At 41.8% G+C, this 17,131-nt stretch overlaps 1 protein-coding gene and 1 long non-coding RNA gene across 4 annotated transcripts in view; one reads left to right on the top strand and one right to left on the bottom strand.

Moving 5' to 3' along the window:
• Positions 1 to 17,131, top strand: part of LLGL1 (LLGL scribble cell polarity complex component 1) — a 100,411-nt gene that overhangs the window by 22,415 nt on the left and 60,865 nt on the right. The window lies entirely within an intron of this gene.
• LOC141550667 (uncharacterized) lies at positions 11,200 to 15,254 on the bottom strand. The gene is made up of 4 exons (XR_012484655.1): positions 15,170 to 15,254; positions 12,942 to 13,056; positions 11,561 to 11,686; positions 11,200 to 11,285 (listed from the first exon to the last, which is right to left on the bottom strand). It is a non-coding gene; the product is annotated as an uncharacterized LOC141550667 (long non-coding RNA).

Raw genomic sequence — 17,131 nt, 5'->3', positions numbered from 1 at the left:
AGGAAATAATTTTTCAACCAAAATTAAAAGCAATGTCTCCGAAGGGCTCCTGGTACAGAACTCTGTTTCTGTTATACTTCTACAATACATACATGGAGGTATCACCAATATTACATTTTGCCAGTGTCACTTAGGAGCAGGAGGACTGTAGCTGGAAGACCTTTCTTGCTTGAGCACTGGTGCCCATTTGGGGGAATCTGTATTGTGGAAGGGGGAGTTCCCTTGGGAGTCCTCTCCCAGAATGGGCTAAGGCAAGGACCTGGGATTAAACCACCCATTAATAAAGGCTACTTCCTCCACTAAGTGATGTGTTTCCTTAGAGCCTAGAGAAGGGTTGCCACTTCCTTAGAGCCTGCTCTCAAGTGCCTTTGTCCCTAACGAAAGGGAGATGGGGCCCTTTAAGGGCCCTTGACCCATATACGAAGCAAAGGGAGGAGCACTGCATGTACTCTTAATTACTACCCACTTTGCCTGCCCCCTGGGTATTGCAGCTCTCTAGCTGCTCCCTTTTCCTCTGCCCCAGATCAGCCCATCATTCTGGTTTCTTTGGGGGGGTCAAAGAAGGAATTTACCTATCACGGCGCTCAGGAGTCTACTTTGTGGCATCTTTTGTATCCTCCCGAACTGCAGCTTGACAGTATCTTTGGGGGTTGTGTGTGGAAGGGCTCTGGAGAATGGCTCTGGAGCCATATATAAGTGACTCTGTGTCTTTGTGTCCATCCTTCTGCTTGCCAGGAAAATCCAGAGTAGGGGAGGAGGAATGGTTACAATGATAGCTTATGATCCAGGATTTACATCGTACTCTCCCTATAGCAGTCTTAAAAAGGTACCACTGCTCTCCCATTTTACAAATGAGGAAACTGAACCTCAGAGAATTTAAATCCCTTGCCATGATCACAAAGCAGTCTCCTATCAGAGCCAAGATTTTCTTGAGATAACATATAAAGTGCTTTGCAAACCTTAAAATACTAGCTATTGTTTTTTATTAAAGCCTTTTGCAAACCTTTAATCATGATACATGTTAGCTATTATCATTATCATTATGACTATGACTGCTATTTGTTGCTTTGGCCAATGGGTAAATAGAATCATTCCATTTTTCAGATGGAATGACTAAGATCCAAAGTGACTTAGACAAAGCCATGTTGGTGGTTAGGACTAGAGATAACATAAATACCTTCTGAGAAGCCTGGGAGAGAGTCCTCCATCTTAAATCTTAAATCTTCTTTTTCCTTGTCCTTGGTTCTAATCCCTGAGCCACTTGGATTTTATCAGCTGCCAGCTATTCACATTGCTCTTGGACACAGGGCCTCCTAGATAGGATGTCAGAGACAGCCGGAGCATACATATGTGACCTCAGATGCTGGTCTAAGCTTTTGTCCAGGCAACGGAGGGCTTGGCTAGTGGGATGAGAGCTCCCTTTCAATAAATGGCATGGGTTGGCTGTTGCCTGGGGTTGCTGTGAAACTAGAAGTGGGCTATGGAAACCACATAGCTCTAGGAGGAGAATCTTGCCCCAAGTTTACTTAGGTGGAGGATAGTGATTTTTAAAAATGAAATACCAGCCCTTTAAAGGACTTGTTTTAAATAGTTGCTGTGTTCAAGGTTAATCTAATCCAGGATATTAGTTTTATAGAGAAGAGAGAGAGAGAGATAGGGATGAGGGGAGAGAGGGGGAGGGAGGAAAAGAGGGAGGGAAAAAGAGAAGAAGGTGGGGGAGGGAGAGGGAGAGATTGGAATGAATCTCTGAATAGTCCAGCAACTGGGCAGTCAGTATGTGACTCTTAGGGTCTCCTGGCCCCTTTCCCTGTGACAGGACAAGAAAGTTTTCTTTATATCCTTGTTCCCATTTTGCCTCCTGATTCTGTGTCTCTTTCTATAGCACCAGTTTCCAGGCTCAGATCCTGGCATGAGGGTGAGTATATAGGAAGAAAAAAACCTATCCTGTTTGCCATTTTCTTAGGGAGGAGATGGGAAAGAACAGTGGACTGACTTTGTAGGGAAGGGCCACTGCCAGCTTCAGAGAAGTTATCCTGTATTAACTCACTTTGATCATTATTTCTTCTTTCAAAAGCTTTCACCAAGGGGCAGTTAGATGGCACAGTGGATAGAGCACTGGTCCTGGAGTCAGGAGAACTTAAGTTCAAATATAGGCTCAGACACTTAACACTTCCTAACTGTGTGATCCTGGGCAAGTCACTTAATCGGAATTACCTCACCAAAAAAAAAATAAATAAATAAAACCCCTTAATCTGGATCCTTCTTTGCATAAAATACAAATTTGATACTCCTCAGCCTGGCATTCAATATTCTCTATAGTTTTGCCACAGGGGTTTCCTTTCCAGCTGTAGAGAGTCAATTGGCATTAGCAGTAGTATTATGACCTATTCTGTACCAGCCACTGTGTTGAACCCCAGAGGAATAAATACAAATGCTCATATCCTGGAATAGCTTACAAGTAAGCTGTTAGAGCTCTGTGTGTGTGTGTGTGTGTGTGTGTGTGTGTGTGTGTGTATACATACTACACACACATAGAGATTTATACAAAATAATAACTAATGTTTATGGTGTTTAAAGGTTTACAAAGTACACAATCTATCTCACTTGATCAAAATGGATACAAGACGATAAGATTGGCAGTAGGACTGAGGAAGGCTATTAGCAGGTGTCTGGGATCCAGAATGGTTTCCTATAGAATCTATGAGCTGATCTTTGAAGAAAACTAGCGATTGAGATGGAGAGATTAAAAAGGGACTCTATGGGAAATGAACAGTGCAAAGGCACAGAGATGAGAGATGGCCCTTCCTACCTTAAGAAAACCAGTTTGGTTGGAAAAGTCTGCAGGAAGGGCATAGGCTAGAAACGTTAAGTAGGAGCCCAGGTGTGAGAGGCTTTAAAATACCAAACAGAAGAATTTACATTTGACCTTAGACTTGTTAGAATAAAACTTAGAGATCATTTAGTTTGAATCTCTCTCTCTCTCTTCCCCCATTCCCCACTTCCTATGCAAAGAAATAAATCTTTATCTCCTGATGCTGAGGCAGCTTCTCTTGAAAGAGCACTCAGGCTCATTCTCTTACCCCTACCTTGTACCCCTTTGCATCCTACAAAGCAGACTGCAGGTATTTTGTAGTTAAACTAAGTGTGATGTGTTAGGAATGATCTCCATCTTGCAACTGGCCACCTCCATGCTGGGGAAAAACTGAGGCATAGGACAGGAATGAATGCAGGTCAGGGTAATACAGCAAAAAGTCCATTCAGTGTGCCCAGAACCGTGCTGTGTGTGTGCACGTATGCATGTGTGTTGGGGGAATGGGAGGGAATAGGAGTACCCTTGAGGTATTCACAGGTCTAACCAGTGATATAACTCTTGAAGCCATTAGAGAATAGGACAGGGCAGATAACCAAGAGTGAAACAGGGGATGAGAGATTCTTAAATGCAGGAGCAATTCCAAAAGTCCTATCTCAACCCTGTCACCACCCTTAGACAATCACTGAAATATTTTTTATACCATTGTCCAGAATTCAGGGTTTCTAGTGGATGGGAATAGGGATGGTCTGCACAATGACATCTTGCTGTAGGAAGAGAGAAATATACTTAAAGATCTCAGAACTAGAGGAAAACCAGTAATAGCTGGATGGGGGATGCATGTCTACAACCTTGGGAAGGCTGATTGGGTAAATTGCTTGAGCTCATGAATTCCGAGTCTCAGTAGGACTCCAGATAATGTGGAGCTCACACTAAGTCTTAACACCAAGATGGTAAGCTTGGAGAATCCAGGCCAAATGGAGCAGGTCAGAACTTCAGTACTATTTATGTAGTAGGGTTGGACCTGAAAGTAACCACTATACTTCCAAGCTTGGGTGAAATAGGAAGAAGCCCCCCCCCCCAAGAAAAATAACCCTGTCCATTTATCCCCAGTCTATTCCCTTAACTTTTGGCTGATAAAATATTGCCCCATTTTAGATATAATGCCAACGAGGCTCAAAGGGACTAAGTGACTATTCAAGCATCACAGGGTGTTAGTGGAAGAATAATGAACTAATTTTTTTCTCCTTTTTCATCTGCTGTTTTATATCTTGTTTCCGTAATGGAAAGTTTTTTACATATGACCCAGTTGTCTTAGAATCCTAGAATTCAGTCTGAAAGTAACCTGGTCACTTAGTGTGGGTTCCCTCTACCCCCATTTCTCAGTTGGAAAATTATGATTTGTCCAATATCACAGGAGAGGAAGTTCTAGGACTAGGATTTGAAGCCATATCCTACTACTACTATCAGTCTGACTCAGCTTCCATGAGGACATTTCTTTTCTTAGTCCTACCTCCAATCTGCTTCTAGAGATTCTTATATACTTCAGTCATATACAGACCTTTTGCTTAGTCTGGCTCAGAGCCCCTACCCATCTTGAGTGTCAAACGATGGAGAATTGAGTTTCCTAATGTTCATCATAGCCCCTCTCCCCCTACTCTATATACCTATCTCTATATACCTTTTCCCAGGATTCTTATGACATTTAAGCTATGAAGAAGGTCATTGTAGCACTAGTCTGTTTTTTTCATTGCACTCCATAGGATCATTGATTTAGATCTCGAAGGAACTCTTTTTATTTTATAGATGAAGAAACAGAGACAGCATGTTGAAGAGAAACTTGAGATGTGGTTTCGGCCCTTGAAAGACTTGTGATCTCATTGGGGAGATTAAGCTGATATCTGTACAGCATTTTAATAAAATAACACAAGGCCTAAGTCTTTCATGAGTAGGGAAACAGCTTGGTGATAGTGGATAGAACACTACAATTAGCCAGAAAATGAGTTTGGATTCTGGCTGTGCTGCTGTACAATCTGTGTGTCCTGGAAACTCTACTTTATTCTTCAGTTATTTCAAGTTGTGTGTGATTCTCGATGACCCATTTGGGCTTTTCTTGGCAAAAATACAGAGTGACTATCCACTGAGCTACCTAGTTGCCTCCAACACATACAGCATAGATATGGCTAAATTGTGGTTTTTCTGAGTCAAGATGGGAGGCAGATTCCTCCTACTCCCACCTCCACAATGCTAGGTCCATGGCTGGGCCCATGGTAGGTTCTTGATCTGATCTATGGAGTAAACATGACCATAGATTGGTTTCTGAGGGTGTGGAAGTCTAGTAAAATCTCTGAGTTATTGGACCAGAACTGTGTCCTGGATGCCAGGCAATAGGAGTGTCTGCTATGGCCTTGTAACCTTTCCGGTCACCCATTCTCTCTGGACCTTAATTTATCTCTTTTCCAAATGGAGATAATAAAAGGCCCAGATTCAGATAGGATGAAGATTAAGTGCCTAGAGATAAGTCTGAGCTCTTCAAAGAGAAGAAGGTAGAGTCACCAGTAAGCTATTTTTGTTATTATAATAATTATAATAATCACTGTGGAATGGCACTCATCTCTGGAATATGTGCCTCTTTCCCACTTCCCTTTTCCAATTTAGGTGACACCTTATTAAAACTCCAGGTTCTGAAAATCCCTCTGACCCCATGGAAAGACCATTTAAGAAAACATCATTGACTAAGCCCAATTGTGCTAAGTGACTGAGAAAGAAGCTGCCTCTTTTTTTTTTTTTTAATTTATTTTTATTTTTAATAATAATAGCTTTTTATTTTCAAAATACATACAAAGGTAGTTTAACATTCACCCTTGCAAAACCAAACCAAATTTTTTTCCTTCCCTTCCTCTTACTCCCCCTCCCCTGGACGCAAGTATTCCAATATATGTTAAACACGTGCAATTAGAAGCTTATTTTCTAGAGTATCTATAAAGGAAACTGAAAACCTGCTGAGGGAGTGAGGTGGAAAGAAGGTACTGCTGAGGGGGAATATATAGATAGTAGAGGAAGTCCAGAATCAGGGGTAAAGCTTGGGGAAGACTGAAAACATGGCTGGCCTGGACACTCTCCTTAAAACGGGGGTTCTACAAGAAATCAGAGATCAAAGTAAAAGGCTGAAGAAGAGGAATTTACTTCCAGTGTGAGAAGTCCTGAGGTAAAATGAATTTCCAAATGAGGAGGCTTCTGAAAGTCCTGGAGAAAATTGAAGTTGTAGAAGCACAGAAACTTAAGTTCCCTACTTACCATATGATCTTGGGCAAGTCACTTTTATCTTTTAAATAAAGTACTTTGTTATCTCTTCAGTGCTTTATTTTGGAGCTAGTGGAATAATCTAGGTTCCTTTCAGTTTAATTATTTAATCCAAACTGACTTTGTGTTGCCCTTTCCTGGTTGTGGGGAGGAAGGGTGAGAGGTGAGGAATGTGGTCCTTGTTGGTGGTTAGGGGGAGGAGTGTAGGAATCTGACCTGGGCTGGATGACCCCCTAGAGAGTAGTGATGGATTCCTGGGATGGGCCGAGTTTCCTGGAGCTTCTTTGGAGTAAGTCTCTCGGGCTTTTTGTGAAGCTGGGTGGGATTAGATTTAGTTATAATTATAATAGGGAAAGGTTGTAAGGGCCGTACTGTGGACCTTGAACAGAAACTTGGACTGGCTGTCTGGGATGTTTGCAGAAGGAAATCTACACTGGCCTCAAAGAAACCCCACCCTTCAGGATAATTTGGCCTCTGTAATCATGATGCATTCAATATTTCCCTGTCCCAGAGGATCTCTGAATTGGATTTAAGAAAAGTGTTGCTTTCAACTTAGAGGCTCTAGACTCCCTCCCCTTAAGTCCTTATGATCCTGACAGTCCAGTACAGTAAAGAGAAAGCTGGGATACAGAGCCAGAGAACTGGAGTTCTAATCCTAGCTCTATGTTTTCCTACCCATGTGATTTTGGGCAAATAAATCTTTGCAGCTCTAAATCTAGGATGATCAATATCTTGTGATTTTTTCCTTGGGAAAAGTTTCAACTTTAACTCAATGTTGGCTTGGGGGTTTGAACCCTTGGCTTAGAGATGTGTATCTCGGTGGGAAGTCCTGTTTCCTTGAATTGGAGAATCATCAGTTACTCTCCCTAGAAAGTTATTTGAGATGATTGGACTCTGTTTAAAAAAACAACAACAACAACAACAACAACAACTTTTTAACTAATCAGTTTCCGGATCTTAAGTAGTTGGCAAGAATTAACTTTTCAGATTCAATGCACTGAGCATGAAGTTTAGATGGGATTGGTAGAGAAGCTCCCTGGAATTTCCTAATGATGTTGTTGTTATTGAGTTGTGTCTGACTCTTTGTGACCTCATTTGGGGTTTTCTTGGCAAAGATAATGAAATGGTTTGCCATTTCCTTCTCTAGCTCATTTTACAAATGAGGCAACTGAGGCAAACAGGATTATGTGATTTGTCCAGGATCAGTTGTGTCTCTGGCCAGATTTGAACTCAGGAATTTCAGTTTCAACACTTTATCTATAAAGCACTTAGCACAGTGCCTGCCATATAGTAGGTGCTTAATAAATGCTTGTTCCTTTTTCCCTATTCCTCCGTTCAATGTCTCTGATGTACTGTAGTCTCTGATCAAAATTGTCATGCATTGAATTGAGGAAATAGCCTCCTTCCTTTATAACTTATCTTCTCCCATAGCCTGTCCTCATACTCTAGCTATGGGGGTGAAGGGGAAGGTGTCTGTAAACTTAGAATGAAAAAAATAGTAACTCCTAACTGAAAGTTAACATTTCCTTCAGTTGTTTAATAGCATTATTCTGAGGAGGGGTCCATAGAATTTATCAGCGTCTATGATACATAGACGCAGAAATGATTAGGACATCTTAGGATAAGATGTTAGACTGCATTCCCAGTGGCTGAGGAAGGCAGAAGTGGTTCAGCAGGCTGCCCAGAACTGAGCCCTATCGCTAAAATTCTTCCCTCAGGCTTTCTTAAGAACCTTGGATCCATTGCAGGGAAAATCCAGCAAGTAGTTGTAGTGTCCTATCTCCTGTATCTCCAGGAAGGAGAGGAAGCCATGGTTTCTTCCTTTTTTCTGGTAATGATTCTGTCAGTAAGGAATCTGAGTGCTTCCTGTGCACCTCACCTAGTCCTGTGTGAGCTCTCCAAGGGAGGAGGAAGAGGAGGTGGATGCAAATAGGGCAATAAGACTGAGAGAAGAGGGCTCCACCTTGCAAGGAATAACAGAGGGCTAATGCATATGGCACTGACAGTAAAAACTATGGGAATTCTGAGAGGGGAGAGATCATTAGTAACTGTAGTAATTGAAAAGAGGCTCCTCTGTCCTGGTTGGACCTGGGTTGGGGCTTGTGGGGTGGTATGAGTTCGTGGGGAGTGGAGAATATTCCAGTCATGTGTTCAAAGGTGTGGAACCTAGAAGAGACTAGAATGTGCTCCTGGGTGTGGAGAGAAGGAAGAGATTGGAATCCTCACCTCCAGGAGCTGAGAGGACAAAACATGTATGCAAAAAACTCTTAGAAAGAATTGCAGACCAGGTTTGGAGTAGGGTCGATTGGCGGACTGGGACCATGCTTTTGCAAGAGCAGAAAAATGACCCCAGGACTTTGAATTATAGTCATTGCCTTCTCCATTCCCCACTCGACCTCTCACCTCCCACCTTGGGCAGCTAGGTGGTGCAGTGCATAGAATGCAGGACCTAGGATCAATCTGAATTCAGATAGCTGTGTTGCCCTGGATGAATCATTTAACACTAATGCCTGCCTCAGTTTCTTCCAGTAGAAAAAGAGAAAAATAATGGCACCTATCTCCCACAATTGTTGTGAGGCTTAAATGAGGTAGTATTTGTAAAGCACTTAGCACAGTGCCTGGAACACAGTAGATGCTTAATAAATGCTCATTCCTTCCCTCTGTAACTTCATCTTAAATAGTTGCTATCTCTTCTTACATGGATGCAAACCACTTAATTTCTCTGTGCCTTAGTTTCTCCATCTGTAAAATGGGTGTAATAGCACCTACCTCCTTGGATTGTTATAAGGATCTAATGATTTTATATATGTAAATTGGTTTGCAAATCTGAAAGAATTATATAAATACTAATTATTATTATTGTTAAACTTGCCCAAGGTTATACTAGTAGTCCTTGAGATGATATAGGTAAAGACTTCTGTAATCTTTAATGTGTAAATACTAGTTATAGTTATTGTTGTTGTTATTATGCAGAACAAGTTTTTTGCCTCTCCCCTTCAGGAATTTGAAGATTATACTCTTGGTCCTTCTCAAGCCTTTGTCTTTCTAGGTCCCCTCAGCCTCCTGAACTCTGCCTTGTTTCAGTGACTCCCTTAAAACCTGGTGACCATCAGGGGAAGTGTCTAGAAGTTATAGGAAACAATGCAGGAGTTAGAGCTGAATTTTAATCATCTGTTTCTTCCCTGTAGCTATTAGAACTTGGTAACTCATGTGTGTGGTCCAAGTGGAGAAAAAGAGAGGGAGGCTATCTCCTCTTTGTGGTCTAGGCACTGTGCAGACTCATGCAGCCTAAAATTGTTACAGGGGCAAGAGGCAGAGGATTTGGTGGTAGGTTCTCATCTATTTTTGCTGATTGACCTCACTGACTTTGCATTGTGAGATGGGATGAAAGCTTTTCCTGGATCAGGAAAGACAAGAAAGGAGACAGACAGACAGACAGACAGACTTTCAGCTGAAGAGGGTGATGGGGAAGTTGGCAGGATTTGTAGTCTAAGCTCACTCATTCATTCAATTTTTGCCCTACCCATAAAGATTCAGGCAGGTCTTCAGGTTTTTGCATCTAGGTTCTGGGAGCATTCCTATTCTTGTTCCTCTCAGAGGAATTCACTAATTCAGGTAGTGGGACTGCAGGAGCATCAGGTTACTGTCCTGAACCACTTCATGCCAATCTGAGAGATCAAAGAGATCATAAAAGAGAGAAAATGACCCACATGTGCAAAAATGTTTGTGGCGGCTCTTATTGTAATGTCAAGGAACTGGAAACTGAGTGGATGCCCATCAGTTGGGGAATGGCTGAATAAGCCATGGATTTAATGGAATATTAATATTCTATAAGAAAAGATGAGCAGGCTGACTTTAGAAAAGTTTGGAAAGACTTACATGAATTGATACTGACCAAGGACTTACCACTTCCTTTCTTTGACCTTAAGAGGACTGCAAGCTATTTGTTGCCAGCCTCTAAGAAGCCCACTGGCCTCTGATATAATTGAGGCAACTTGACAGGCAGTAACCAGTGGATGCCTGGATGTAAGAGTTATCCTGTGGGGTCTTAGGTTGACAGAAACCTTACAGAACCAGTGGTTCTTAATCTATTTAATCCCAGGACTCCTTAACACTTAAAAATTATCAAGGAGCCTGCCCCCCCAAAGAGCTTTTGTTTATATGGGTTATATCTATTGGTATTTGTTTTTCACTTGTTCAAACTTTTCATGACCCATGATCACTGTCCATGGGCTTTTCTTGGCAGAGATACTGGAGAGGTATTGTCATTTTTTTCTCCACTATCATTATTTAACACATTAGAAATAAAAACATCTTATTGTTATGAAAATAGTTTTGGCCAACTCTTAGATGCCTTAGATGCTTTACTCCATTTTACAGAGAAGAAAACTGAGGTTTAGAGAGGGAAAATTGAATCTCCCACATGTGTTTAGTTCTCTTCAGTTTTCAATTTAATTTCACCTTTGTCATCTCATTGGATTGTCACAAACAGCCCTGCCCGAGAAAGACAGAAGATTATTATACCTATTTTACAGATTGGCAGAATGAGGTCCAGAAAAATAAAGGTCATTCATTGAATTTGTGAACCACCCAGTATTTGTATTTGTCCTAACTCCCAGTTTCAACCACGCTTTCTTATTTGGTGGAAATCCTGGGAATGACTTTTATAGGGAGTCTAAAAAAACTACGTCATGTATTGCTCTTTATTGATGAGACAGCAAGATGGAGGACCACAAATTAGATATGTCATATCACAGCCAGGGCTGAGAGTCAACAGATCTTTGTTCAGATGGGCACTCTAGGCCTGGCAAACCTAACAGCCGATTTTGTATTTAATTTATTCTTTCCTTTCTGTGAGACAATTGGACATCCCTAGTAATTTAGTTGTCTTTCCTAATTAAAGGTGGTATTAAAATAATCTCTTGTTACTCCTGGGGTTTCTCTTGGAGCCTCGGTGCTAGTTTCCTGGCAATCCCCATAGGCTTCTTATGTCACAGGAGATTTTAAAGTGGGTGGTGGAATCTTTTTTGGTTGCTTGGGCCATGAGATTCTGAGTATTCCCTGGCTCTCCAGAAGTGTCGATGAAGGAAAAAGAAGTGGGGAATAAAATCTTCCAGTTGATCCTAGATACTCTTTTGGACTTGTGGGCTAAGGTTCCATAAGTAGAATGCATCTAGGGAAGAGAGAAAAGAGATGGGTTTCTCACGCTAATTTGCAAATCTGAATGCCCTATCATATTTTTCCCTTGAATGATTTCTTTAGAGAAGGGGAGATGTCTAAGTGAAGTTGGAGGAGGGGGGTAGGGGACTGAGAGGAGGCAGAGCTTAGTAGGGAGAGGTGGGGATAATGAGACTGGCAATGAATACAATTTTCCAAGGAAATAGACTTGACTGAGGATCATTGCCACACTTCCTGGGTATTGTAACAAAGATGAGATAAGACTAATACCTTAATCCTGGTGATTTCCAAAAACACTATGAGATCTATTTTCTCATTCAGTCTTCACAGCAGCCCCATAAGGGAGATAGTAGAAGGAATCATTTATCTCCTCACTTTCATCAGGCTCCCCTTGTACTGTAGCGAAAAAAGCATCAGCTTTAGGGATCTAGAAGATCTGAGCTCTTTTTTTCTTCCCCAAACATCCTAGTTTGTTGTTTATTTTCAGCATTCTTTTCTTTTTAAGTTTTGAGTTCCAAATTCTCTCCCCACTTTCTGCTTCCTCTCACACCAACTCAGGCAATATATCAATTATATATGTGAAATCATGCAAAATATTTTCATGTTATCCATTTTTTAAAAAGCAAAATAAAGAACACAAGAAAATGATAACTTCACTTTTCACTCAGACTATATCAGTTCTCTCTCTGGAGGTGGATAGTATTTTTTCATCATGAATCCTTTGGAATTGTCTTGAATCATTGTATTGATCAGAGAAGCCAAATCTTTCACAGTTGATCATCTTTACAATGTTGCTATTACTGTGCACAGTAGAGATCTGAATTTTAACTTCAGCTCTACCTCTAACTTATTACATTACCTTGCATAAGATATTTCCCTTCTCTAGGTTTCAGTTTCTTCATTTACAAAATAAGGGGGTAAAATGAAGTTGAACTAAGTGACTGCTAACATTCCATTTAATTTGATGTGTTTGATTCCTTGATTTCATTCACCTCATTTGAGAACCAGGAATTATGATTTTCCATAGTTTCTTTTGGAAGTTGGCAAGTCCTGGATAAAAATTTGGATCTTAGAGTCAGCTAAGTGGTACAGTGGTTAGGGAAACCAGCCCTAGAATCAGGAAGACCTGAGTTCAAATGTGACCTCAGACATTTGACACATACTAGCTGTGTGACCCTGGCCAAGTCACTTAACCTGATTGCCTCACCCCCTCAAAGGGGGGAAGGGAGGAGAACTTGAGTTTTCTTTCTCCCAATACAAAGTTTTTGCTTCTCTCTCAATCAGTGATTGAACTGTGTAAGTGCTCTATATAAAATTTTTATTGATTGGAGTTAGAAATCTAAGTCAATTAGATCATCTATACCACTGTATATATAAATCGAGGCAGACATATGTTGACTTAGAAAACCACATATTATATTATCTGGGTTTTATTATATTTTTATTTATTTTGTTTAAATTTTAAAAGAAAATTTTTATTGATGCTCATATATTTTTATTGGTGGCTTTTTAAATCACATTAATTCTGAACATGTTCTCCCTTCCCTTTACCCCTTATAATAATGATAAAAAAGAAGGGGGAAAAATTAGTTTGGCAAAACTAAACAATACAAATCATGGCTGGTAGGTATGTAATACCAGAGTCCCTTACCTTTGCAAATGGAAGAAGGGAGCTGTATTTTCTCAACTTTTCCTGGGATCAAACTTGGTTGGTAGAGTACAGTCATTTATTATTATTAAGGGACAAACTGGGAGCAGAGTAGAAACTGCAGATCAGAAACAATATGTATAGAACAAGCTCAGAATTTGGAGTCCACAGTCCTGAATTATAATTTCAAACCCTTTCAATCTTGTATGAGAGCCCCAGTTCGTTCTTTATTTCCCTTCCTTCCTTCCTTCCTTCCTTCCTTCCTTCCTTCCTTCCTTCCTTCCTTCCTTCCTTCCTTCCTTCCTTCCTTCCTTCCTTCCTTCCTTTCTTTCTTTCTTTCTTTCTTTCTTTCTTTCTTTCTTTCTTTCTTTCTTTCTTTCTTTCTTTCTTTCTTTCTTTCTTTCTTTCTTTCTTTCTTTCTTTCTTTCTTTCTTCCTTTCTTTCTCTCTTTCTTCCTTCCTTTCTTCCTTTCTTTCTCTTCCTTCCTTCCTTCCTTCCTTCCTTCCTTCCTTCCTTCCTTCCTTCCTTCCTTCCTTCCTTCCTTCCTTCCTTCCTTCCTTCCTTCCTTCCTTCCTCCCTTCCTCCCTTCCTCCCTTCCTCCCTTCCTCCCTTCCTCCCTTCCTCCCTTCCTCCCTTCCTCCCTTCCTCCCTTCCTCCCTTCCTCCCTTCCTCCCTTCTCCCTTCCCCCTTCCTCCTTCCCCCTTCCCCTTTCCCTCTTCCCCCCTCCCCCTTCCCCTTTCCCTCTTTCCCCTTCCCCTCCCTTCCCTTCCCTTCCCTTCCCTTCCCTTCCCTTCCCTTCCCTTCCCTTCCCTTCCCTTCCCTTCCCTTCCCTTCCCTTCCCTTCCCTTCCCTTCCCTTCCCTTCCCTTCCCTTCCCTTCCCTTCCCTTCCCTTCCCTTCCCTTCCCTTCCCTTCCCTTCCCTTCCCTTCCCTTCCCTTCCCTTCCCTTCCCTTCCCTTCCCTTCCCTTCCCTTCCCTTCCCTTCCCTTCCCTTCCCTTCCCTTCCCTTCCCTTCCCTTCCTTTCCCTTCCCTTCCCTTCCCTTCCCTTCCCTTCCCTTCCCTTCCCTTCCCTTCCCTTCCCTTCCCTTCCCTTCCCTTCCCTTCCCTTCCCTTCCCTTTTTTCCTTTTTAAAAACAGTTATTTTCAAAATACATGCAAAGATAATTTTCACTATTCATCCTTGCAAAATTTTGTTTCAGATTTTTTCTTCTTTTCCCCCTAGCCCTGTCTCCTAGACAGCAAATAATACAATATATGTTAAAAAAAAAAAATGCAACCTTTCTATTCATTTTTCCACATTTATCATGCTGCACAAGAAAAATCAGCTCAAAAGAGGAAAAAATGAGAAAAGCAAGCAAGCAACAAAAAAGGTAAAAATACTATGCTGTGATTCACATTCAATCCCCTAGTCTTTTTTCTGGATACAGATGCTTCTCTCCATCACAAGTCTATTGGAATTGAGGGCCCCAATTATCTTAATCATGTAAATGAGGGAGGTTTCTTTAGGTCAGAGATGTCAAACCTGTGTCTCACAGGCCCACACCATACCTAAATACAGCCCAAACTAGTTTAAAATATACCTGGGAAGTACTTGACAAAATAAATAAAAATATAATAAAACCCAGATAAATATTGATAATATGAAGTTTTCTAAGTCAACATGTGTGTCTGCCAGGATTTATATTTATAGTGGTATAATTATCACTTTTTTTTTTTTGAGTTTGACATGATTGGTTTAAATGATCTAATTAATGACATAATTGACTTATATTTCTAACTCTAAATGTGTGGTTCTATCCTCTCTTAGGTGCCCAGAAGTGGCAAAGTGAGGCAGGCTCTAGTATTCTTGGAAGGATAAATAGCAGGGAGCCAGTCAGATCAGAGCAGGGCTTCTTTACAATGGTCTGTAATTTTTCAGGAGATCTGTAATCTTGTCTAGGAGAAAAAAAAAAAATCTTTATTTTCACTCATTTTTTTTCCTTGACAATCCTATATATTTTATTTTATGCATTTTAAAATAATGTTCTGCAAAAGAGTACAGATTCCGTCATACAGTCAGAGGGGTCCATGACAAAAAAAGGTTAAGAATCCCTAGAGGGAAAGACAAGTGCATCTGTCTACGTGCTCTCCAAGTGCCTTAATCCAGTCCTGCCTCCCCTCATACCCCCGACTGATTCAGTTATCCTAGTATTTATACAGTGAAGCCCCCAAAGTGGCCTCTGTTCTCACACCTGCTTCCGCTGGGCTCTGGCCCATCAGGATCTTAAGAACAGAAAAATTCCAGTCAAGTAGGTTCAGCAGAGGGAACTTAATACCATTTATTTTTTTAAGTCGAAAGATTCCAGCCTTCTCCCACTGGACGCCCACCCCTTCGGTCTCCTCCATAAACTGATCCTTTTTTCCTCTTCCAGATCCAGGTGGATTACACTGGGAACTCCAAGGAACACAGAGGGTGGGCAGCAGATGGTGTTTGCCTGGAGTCAGGGTTCGGGCTCCCCAAATGGGGGTGGGGGAACGGGGCTGGGCTTGGGCATTTGGGGAGTTGCGAGGAAGTAACTGGGTACTTGGGTTTCTTTTTGCAGCTAGACTAAGGGGAAAACGTAGTTAAAAAACCCAGAAGGGGCAGGGAGGAGCCCCCGATAATTCTGTTAGGGTTCTGTCTCAAAGAAGCAGGGGAGAGCCACAGCCCTGGGTGGGAGCAATCACCTCCCCATTCTCGAGATAAAACTGGACTGAAGTGAGCCTGATTCTCCAGGTGACTGTAAAACTGAGGGAGAAACACACAATTTGTGGAGCTGGATTGGGGGAGTTGGTTAGGGGGGAGAGGCCTTGCTGGGCCCTTGGGAGGCAGTAGAGATTGTTGCTAGGGGCAACAGGCTAGCTGAGAGCACGGTTGCTTGGTGACCCTCAGGAAGGGATTCCAGGATGATTGTGGAGAATACCAAGCTGGGAGGCCCCTGGCCCCAGCAGAAAGAAAGCTGGGGGTGAGGGGGGAGAAGGGAAAGGAGGCGTGGTGAGAAGAAGGGAATGCAGTGGGCTTGGAGGCCAACAAAGGGAGAGGGGACCACACTGGGGAGGGAGGATAGAGGCAGCTGGGGTGGGGAGGGGCTGAGGAATGGAGTGCGAAAGCAAGCCATCTTGACCAGCATATCCCCAGATCCAGGCGTATGCTCCCCAAAATATAGCAGAGCCTTTTAATTTAGGCAAATGAGAGTAGGAGGAGGAGAAACAGGTGGGGAGCCCTAAATTTAAATCTTCCTATTTTTTTTTCTTGTTTCTTGTTTCTCCTTTCTCCTTGTTCTCACCTCATTGGAGTTTAGTTTGGGGAAAAGACTTAGAAGTTTAGGAGTTGAAGGAGGATCAGACTGGGGAGGGGATGTTGGCAAAGATTTTAGTCCCCAGGAGGGTTGGGTGGTGAGTGGGTGTAAATGGGAATAAGGAGACAGTTCCCCAGCTTGCTTTCCTTGTAGCTGGGTCTCCTTCTGAGTTCCATCCCTTCATCCATCCAGGATTCAGGAGACTTGAATTTGAGTCCTGTTCTGCCTTTATAGACTCTTGGACAAGATACTTGCTCTCTTGAGGCCTCAGTTTCCTATTCTGTAGAAATGGATGAGTAATCATATGTTTATATTTTAACTTTCTGTAGCTCTCTGTAGCTTACAAAGTACTTTCATATTCACAACCAAAGGATTGAGTCTTAAAACAACCCTGGAAGGGAGACAATGGCTGTTTTCATCCCTATTTGGGATGTGTTCAGACTCCTCCCACATGTGGACTCCCCTGTGCTGCTCTGCCTCCTTGATATAATGCTTTGAATCAAGAGACACAACTTAAAACCTAAAATAAATGGACATGTGGGAATACAGTGGTAAATCAAGAGAGGCAGACAGTTGTGAGAGGGTTAACTATGTGGGAGTTAATTCTGGATATCTGAGAACTGGATATCTATCAGTACCTGTATTGGGCACTTGACCTTGGTTTCCCTCTTATAAAATGAGACACATGTACTAGATGATCTAAAGTCACTGTTCCCTCTTAGACCCCATGGATCTGCTTCTTTATGTTTCTCCTGGCCCCAGTCTGCAACTGACTGTACCATTAATACTCAGTATAGATAGTTGTCATGAGTAAATGGCATGTGTATGTAGTCATAATTCAAATGACCCAGAGACCTGAGTTCTGTCTCTGGGGGC

Source organism: Sminthopsis crassicaudata, chromosome 1, assembly GCF_048593235.1.
Source record: "Sminthopsis crassicaudata isolate SCR6 chromosome 1, ASM4859323v1, whole genome shotgun sequence".
In the NCBI taxonomy this organism is placed as follows: domain Eukaryota; kingdom Metazoa; phylum Chordata; class Mammalia; order Dasyuromorphia; family Dasyuridae; genus Sminthopsis; species Sminthopsis crassicaudata.
This window is presented reverse-complemented; position numbering and strand designations above follow the sequence as displayed.